Source organism: Lactuca sativa, chromosome 3, assembly GCF_002870075.4.
Source record: "Lactuca sativa cultivar Salinas chromosome 3, Lsat_Salinas_v11, whole genome shotgun sequence".
Classification (NCBI taxonomy): Eukaryota; Viridiplantae; Streptophyta; class Magnoliopsida; order Asterales; family Asteraceae; genus Lactuca; species Lactuca sativa.
The window spans coordinates 25,774,713-25,783,506 of NC_056625.2; the positions used below are offsets into that span (position 1 = coordinate 25,774,713).

General features: G+C 39.0%; 1 pseudogene; it reads left to right on the forward strand.

Annotated features, from left to right (window-relative positions):
* The first annotated feature begins 606 nt into the window (after positions 1-606).
* LOC111884137 (probable ion channel SYM8) lies at positions 607-7,647 on the forward strand (annotated as a pseudogene).
* The last annotated feature ends 1,147 nt before the right edge of the window (positions 7,648-8,794 follow it).

The window sequence follows — 8,794 nt, forward strand, 5'->3', positions numbered from 1 at the left end:
ACTGCTGATGATAGTGATAGTGATGTTGGTGAAGCTATTGCTGAGGCTCTCCAGAGAAAGAATAGGGAACGAGAACTGAATGAAAATTTGAAAGTTGCAAAGGAAGCAGAGGAGAAGGAAAGGAGAAACAAGGAAGAGGAAGAAGAAGCCTTGAATTGTAAAAAGGCCTTGTTTCCCTTATGGAAGAAAGAAGTACTTTTCAATCAACCTATAGAGTTTCCATCAATTTATTGGTTAGAACCTGTTGCTTCGTTTGACTGTGATAATTCAAAGGACTCACAGTTTGACATGCCAGTTACAAGGAAGGCGTTCACATTCCATTGTTTTGATTCAACTGCTGAGGTTCCTTTTCCTCATCCGAAGGTTGACCGAGAGCTAATTGACTTCTATCTGAAGTATGGCCAACCGCAGTACTTGAATTAGAGTGCACAGAAGATCATTACAGTCAAGGTTCTCAAACCCTCATCTGCTGGGAGATTTATCAATGTCAATTTCAAGATCACTCGTGGTACATCAAACACGGTGTCGACTATCTCTCTTGCAGACCTTCCTAATATCAATCCCCATGATTGGATTTTGCTATACAACATTCTGCTCACTAATCCGATGGAATATGAGCCGATTCTGGAACACTTAAAGAGAATGTTGGCCTCCTACATCTATGAAGTTGCAACTATGGATCAGGAGATAGCAAAGGTTTTGAACAAGAAGCCAACGGTCAAAACTACACCAAAGCCAGGGGATGTGAACAAGATGAAGATGGGCCAAATAGATTCAACAAATCTCACTGTGATGTTTATTAAAGGTGAAGCTCACAGATTTTTGTTTGCTTTGGTAGATAAGCACTTATTTTCTACTGATTGTTTGGAGCACATCATCAACATAATACATCGGTGCAAGCATAATTCAGAGGCTGACAAGAAGAATTTTACCGACATGTTTCGGTGGTATATTACGTTTCTCTATCATCTTTTGGCCATCATACCGAGAGTGTTCAATATTGTGAAGAAGTCTTATGTTGCTAAACAGAATTGAGGTTTCGGCTCCAAAGATGCAAATGGGGAGATTGTTGAGTCCGTTTATGTTGCGTCTTGGGCCTTACGTTTTGCATCCGGATTGGACATGTCCATCCGTGATTATCTAGATTAGCTAGTAGGGTTATTCTATATATATGCATGCATGTATGCATTATATGTTGTTGATTATCACGTTCATTATTTTGTAACCCTAAAACACCTCTATAGTTGAAGTTCTTAATCGAGCTCTTCTGAGGTGTTGAAGCATTAATCATACGACATATTCAAAGCCATACTCGTGTTCTTTAGTACGTTCTTAATCATTAGCTTGCTTAGAATCTATCGATCCTGATAGAACTTTGTTCTAACATGGGGTGTTGGTTTTAGGGTGCCAAAGGATATACTTTTGTTTTCTGAGGGTTAAAGAGTAAGTATCAGACTTATTCTGGGAAGGATTCTTGAAGCCAGGGTGGAAATGGTAATTTAAGGATCTTAATTGAGACTCCTTTGTAGAGGATGGATTGTTTTGTAACTATTGGATTTATATTGAAAAGAATTATGAGGGTAAGGGCCAAATGGAAAATGTTGGGATTTGAATTAAAAATAATAAAGCAGGAGGGACTGAAAGTGACAATATGGGCCAATGTTTGAGAATGTGCGGGACTTATAACCTGTCACTCCCCTCGTCCTAACCCTAAACCTAGCAACATAGTGTAGCCGCCACCCTTATACCTCCCTCTCATCTTCAACAGCTACCACCTTCCCTCCTTCTTCACTTCCGGTAGCCGCCACCACCATTGGAACCCTCCTCAGTCGGCGTGTGCGTCACCTAGTCCGACAGCCCGTTTTGCCTGCTGCTTCGTCGAAAAACACAGCCGTTCTGCCACTCTCCGTTTTCCTCGCATCCTTATTCTTTTCTGGCAACGTTCACAGCAGCACTCAGCTGTTGCCGATGCCTTTTCGATAACCATTGCTATGTTTGCTGTTGTTAGAGATGAGAGCCACAGACCAGACCCGATGTCATAGCCGTGGAGGATCGAGTGAGCAAGGCTTGCGGGTGCCGCTACTCGCCGACCATTTTCATAGCGGAGCTTGACCGCTACCTCCACACTATTGCCTAACTTCCGGTGCTCCTGTCGACGGTGTAGTCGGGGTTGAAGTTGAAGATGCAACGTTAGGTCGGAAAAAAATGACAGTGGTGTCATTATTGTCGTGAAACCCATCAGCCACCGCTTACCTCCACCGAGATTTCTAATGGGTGTGATTTTTCCGGGTTCAGCTCATGTGGTTGCGTGTTTTGGTGATTGTTGTACTAGTGTGGGTGTGCCTTTTGGCTGGGAACCACGGAAAAACCACCATGGTCGCCATGAACTACCATCGACCACTAGGCCTGTCGAAAAAACCTGAAACCCGTTCTACCCACCCGACCCGTTTCGAATTCGGGTAGAATGGGTCGGGTAGAACGGGTAACGGGTATGAACATTCGGGTAATAGGTTAACCCGATAATAATATAGGTAGGGTTTTAGGTATGAATATTTATTTTCGTGTATACCCGAATACCTGAATTCATTTTTTAAATAATACCAAATATACAATGCAGTCACGTACGCATACTTCAAATAAAACAAAACCCTTCGTTTCCTTCTTATGGACGACGGCTCGACAGTCGACGCAAACTTGCAAAGGGAATACGACGTTGAAGCTGAAGTCCTGAACCGTCATCATAATTCTCAGTTTCTCACTATCGCACGGATTGGAATTAAAAAAGTACATAACATATTATAATGATTTGTATTGTTATTATATATGTACTTGTTAATTGTATGGAGTATTTTCCTACCCGATTCTTAATTAAACCAACTAACATGTAAAAAAAATTATCAATAAGTTTCAATTAAGAAATTTTTGGGTATACCCGATAATTACCCGACCCGACCTCAAACCAGAATACCTGAAACCTGAAAACCCGAATTACAATATAGGTCGGGTATCGGGTATTATTTTCTTAAGGAAATACTTATTCTACCCGACCCGTTCTACCCGAAACCCGAAAATTTTACCCGTTCGACACCCCTACCGGCCACCACAAGGGTGTCTGTGTGTGTGTGTGTTAGTTTATGAGTGTGTATGTGTGTGTTATTTAGTTATTATCGTAAATTGTATTGTAATCTGTATCGGCATAATGAAAAGAAAAGTCTAAACGACCACCGTAAGGTGGTGGCTGCCGCCACCAGCCGCCGTGTTGGGTGGCGGTGTGCTCTGTTTGTGTTTTGGACTTGTTTGGGGGATGTTTGGACAATGTGGGAGTAATGAAACCCTAATGGGCCCAAGGAAACCCTAGTGGGCCAATGGAACCCAAATGGGTCAATAAGGCCCAATGTGACCTAAAAGCCCAACTATTGGACTAATAGGCTAGTATTGGGTTGGTAATCCCTAATTTGGGTTTGGAAAACCCTAAGGGCATAAAACCCTAATTGTGGGAATCGTTTGAGACACACACGAGAATTAATTATTAAACCTAAAATAATAATTAATAATCATTGGCAAACTAGCTTAAGGCAATAATAGAATTAATGGATTAATTTCTTAATGGGTTAAGTAACAAACACTTAACCCTAATCATCATTTCATGTGAAAGCGCTAATCTCACTCGGGCCTTTAATTGGGCCTTCCTAGTGGGCTTTGGTGATTGGACTATTGATGGATTATCTAAGAACAAGCTAATTGACCAAACAAAGTAGATGGGCTTTAGGATAAGGCCCATGTAAGGACTTGGGCCCAATTTAGAAAATTGGGCCATAATTGAGTCTTTATGACTATGTGATAATGGGCCATGGGAACTGGATTGGAATAATCGAATGGTAGGCATTCCAAACTTATACTGAGGACTCGGGAGCATTCCAGATACGAGCTGAGGGCCCGGTAGGCATTCCAAACCTGTACTGAGGGCCCAAGGGTAGTCCATCTTGTAAAGTTGTGGACCATTACATGCTGTTTCAGTATGTGATGATATGATATTGCAGACATGGTTATGTGGACTGTATGTGTATCGGTATTTTGGGGGTAACTCGCTAAGCTTTCGGGCTTACAGTTTCAGGTACATCAGGGGATCGTGGCAAGGCAAAGGCGTGATCGTACAACTACTCACTTTTTATGACTTTGTTTATGGGATACTCTGATATGATACATTTTGAAAACAAATTTTGTAATAACTAATGGGTTTTGTATTGTTTAAAAAGTTTTTAATTGGCTTGAATTTTATGGGTGTTACACAAGATTCCATTTCTTACAAGGTTAGAATGTCGATTCCTATGAGTAGTATATCATCAACATACAATACTAGAAAAGTTAATATACTCCCACTAGCTTTGACGTACACACAGGACTTATCCTCACTTCTAGAAAAACCAAACTCTTTGACTTTCTCAAAGAAGCAAAGATTCCAGCTGCGAGATGCTTGTTACAATCCATAAATGGATTTTTTAAGCTTGGACACTAAATTAGGAAACTTTGCATATATAAACCCCTCTGGATGACTCATGTAAACATCTTCAGCCAACTTCCAATTAAAGAAAGCGGTTTTGACATCCATCTGCCATATTTCATAGTCATGAAAGGCAGTTATGGTGAGCATTATCCTAATAGATTATATCTTAGCCAATGGTGAGAAGGTCTCATCATAGTCACTACTAGAAAAATAGCCTTTTACGACGCGCAATTAATGATACACACTGATAGAGGACGTGCATTTGTGCGTGCCCCAAAAATTAATGTTAGTTTTCCAAAATTTGACGGAGAGAGGACCCGTATTTTTGCGTGCCCAAAAATTAATGTTAGAAAAAAATACGGAGGGCACCTATCAAAAAATGTGCGTCGTGTAACAGTGTAGCTTTATAGTTTTTTTTTTTAAGGAAACACACGTTTTTTAGGGGGAAAAATGAAATCCATAAAATTAACCCCCCCCCCCCCCCCCCCCCGCCGCCTATTCATCCCAAAAATTCCCCGCCTCTTCGAATTAGGGCATTCGTCTTCATCCACAGCTTCCTCAATTCCTCGATCCATAACCTCCACCAAAAACCTAATTCTCAGTTCCAACAAGTTCTTACACTCTTAATTCGATCCTAATGAGCTGAGGATTTAGGGTTCTTACCTCCCAGTTATCAATTTGAGCCGATGATTTAGGGTTCCTAAATCCGACCCTAATTTTTTCTCACTCTCGTATTTCCATCTCATCCCTCTCCTTCTTCTCCTTCTACAATCCTCTAGAAATGAACCCTAATAGAATTGTGAGGCTGTTAATCCTTTTGAAGCAGCCATCTTCCTCTACCTCTGCAGTCTCTATCCCTTCCCTTTGGAAGCCCTAATCGCCACCACCAGCATCGACTCTCTAATTGCCCTTATTGTCTATGTATTCTGTTATCCCATATCTCCCCTTCCTAACACGCCTTCGTCTTCACCGTACATCCACTTCCACCGCCTCCAAACCTCATAGATTCAACTCTCCCTCTCAATCTCTCTTAAATCTTAATCTTTCTAGGTTTTCGAGAAAAGCTTTTTTCTATAATCGGAGTTAAGGTGTACGCCATAGAGCAATACATAGATCATAAAATTATGGATAAATTAGAAACATGGAAAGGATGAACATGGAAAGCTTTTTTCGAGAAAAGCTTTTTTCTATAATCGGAGGAAACAACCGCCTGTTTCGTCTCATTCTCCTTCTCCGGTTCGAAGCGCTTCGATGCCTAAGAGTTTGGCTACCATAGGGGGAAACGAAATGCAATCAGCTACTGCGAGTGCGAGTACGTCACATTCACCAGTGCCGGGGTAAGATTCTAAATCGGAGAGAATCGTTCCGCCAGTGCTCACTCAAGCTCCAGTTTCTAATTTGACTTCTTCGTCTTCCCTGAGCTCATCTTCTCCTGCTCGCAAAAACGCCAGGATCAGGAGTTCCTTGATACGTAACCTGGTGAATTATTCTTCTCTATTAGAATTTATATGTATACAGTCCTAATCTGAGCGGGTATATAAAGCTAAACTGTGTTCCATTTCCTAATTTCCCATTAAAAATCCAAATTTGTCTGTGTGAGTTAAATGTATTGAACTTATCACTTGAATCTTTTTTATAGGTCTGTAATGTCATGTTGTTATTTTGCAGGGAGCCCTCAGAGAATCTATCCCGCATTTTAATGTTTAGTGTCTGATGATGCCATGTTTATTTCTTAATGCAACTTACACTTTTATGTGCTGTGTTTGCATCTTATGCAATAACATTAAGGAATGAAGTCAGAAAGCTTCAGGTATCAAGTTCTTTGACTCTGTACTCTTGCAAACAGATGATTTTGTTAAAGCCTGTTTATTCTCCATACAGGAAGAGAATTATGATCTTCATAGAACTTGTTTGAATAAAGACATTCCTCATGATGAAATCATGGAGATTTTCAAACATGAAAGTGACACTGACAGACGAAACATTGCTCTCTACACTGTTCTGTTTACTCTTGTGACACCTTTTGTATTATACAAATATCTTGATGATCTTCCTAAAATCAAGAACCTCTCAAAACGTTCAAATAACAACAAAGAAGAGGTTCCATTAAAGAAAAGAATTTCATACATGGTGGATGTATGCTTCTCTATCTAACCTTACGCAAAACTACATGCTCTTCTCTTTACAACCATCTTTCTCATTGCATTTGGTGGTTTAGCACTTTATGCTGTAAGTGATGGTAGTCTTGCAGAAGCCCTTTGGCTTTCTTGGACATTTGTGGCAGATTTAGGGAATCATGCATATAGAGTTGGCACTGGATCAAGAATTGTTTCAGTCTCCATAAGTTCAGGAGGGATGTTGATATTTTCAATGATGCTAGGGCTTGTTTCAGATGCTATCTCAGAGAAAGTAGATTCATTACGAAAAGGGAAAAGTGAAGTAATTGAAAGCAACCACATACTTGTTCTTGGATGGAGTGACAAATTGGTAATAAGTCTTGGTATTTAGTTACTTTATGCACAAAGGTCAAAAGAAGATAATGTTTTGGTCAACTACAGGGTTCACTTTTGAAGCAGCTGGCAATAGCAAACAAGAGCATTGGTGGTGGTGTGGTGGTTGTCCTGGTGGAAAGAGACAAGGAGGAGATGGAGATGGATATAGCAAAACTTGAGTACAGCTTCATGGGCACTTCAGTTATATGCAGAAGTGGTAGTCCTCTTATACTTGCTGACTTGAAAAAGGTAAAATTGAAATCTTTTTTCCTTTTTCCTTTTTTTTCGCACCTTTGGCATACACACTTCTGCAAAAAGTGTTATTCTTCCAACAATCTTTAAGCTGACCCACACTGTCTTTTCCCATGAAGGGGATGTCAGATGTAAATCAGGTACACTGGGGCCCACCATATTCTTCAAATCTTTCTTGTTAATTTCTTTTGATATTCTTAGGTTTCGGTTTCAAAAGCACGTGGTATAATAGTACTTGCAGCAGATGAAAATGTAGATCAAGTATGTCTTACTTCTTAAACATTTAACTTGTTTGTGATTTGTAGGTGATAACAACGTTGTTAAATCATCTGACTAGAGGTTATACGCCTTGTATTGTTGATAATAAGGTGAAGATCCCAGAACAGTATTTTCAAGGAAAAGAGGATAAGAATAAAAAAAATAAAAAACGAAAGAAAGAGGTTGTGGAATTATGTTCTGTGGTGCAGGTGAGTCAATATACAACAGAAGGGCTTGAAAGAGCTTTGTGGTTGATTCTAAGTTTTAACCTAACTTGACAGTTGGATTCTCAAGACTGATTACTTATCTGCAAGTAACGTGGCAGGAAGATGAAGAAATGTTTATATGTGGGAATGAAAGTGGTTCGATTGGATGTGGTGTTGTGATGGCCTCACAGAGGCTGCAGCTTTGAGGGAGAGGTTTATGTTAGGCATCGGTATTTTTATTTATCTATTTTAAATTCTTTATTTTTTAATGAATTTAAGTATAATTTTTGTTGTTGTAGATTGTTCTTGCAGTGACTGAGCTTCTTGTTGCTCATTTTATATGGTTGGATTATGATAATCCAGCTAAGCCTATTTATCTTTACAGGTGATTTTTTTTTTGTTTTTTTTTCTTTTTTTTTTTGTTTCTTTTAAGGTTAAATTACTAAATACAAGAAATAAGTCAATAAAGATTTTGATTTTTTTTTCTTTTGTAGAATGACAAAATGGAGACACTACGGTCTGAAACAGAAGCATACGCCATTGTTGACATCATGGCTGTAAGAAATCAAAATCATTCATTTTTATCCTTTTTAGGTTATTTACTGATGATTTATTAATTTCCGAAATTGCCCTCAAGTACTGCAGGTCAGAGGTGTATGCAGTCAACTGTGGGATGGCATTTGGTCAATTATCATTCCTCTCATATGCTCTCAACATTGGTTGCATTTAAGAAATAACAACATACTTTCATCAACTTATTTACAATATCATTATATTTTTGTTTTCTTAAATTCTCCCTTTTACAAAGTTATAGGCATGCCATTAAAATATAAAGCAACTTTCTCTATGATACCTGAGTAAATATTCATGTGATTGATTAGTTGACATTTATATTTATTTCTTTTCTTGTATTAGGTACAAAGTAAAATTTGGATTATAAATCTCCTAATAGTTTAGGACAAAACTTCAAGTCTGGAGAAGATATGGTTGAGATGTTGAAGAAGGCAAACATATTTTTGAACATATTAGAAGACAAACATATTTTTGAACCCTTTGAGATTTATCCATTTGTCTACTATTGG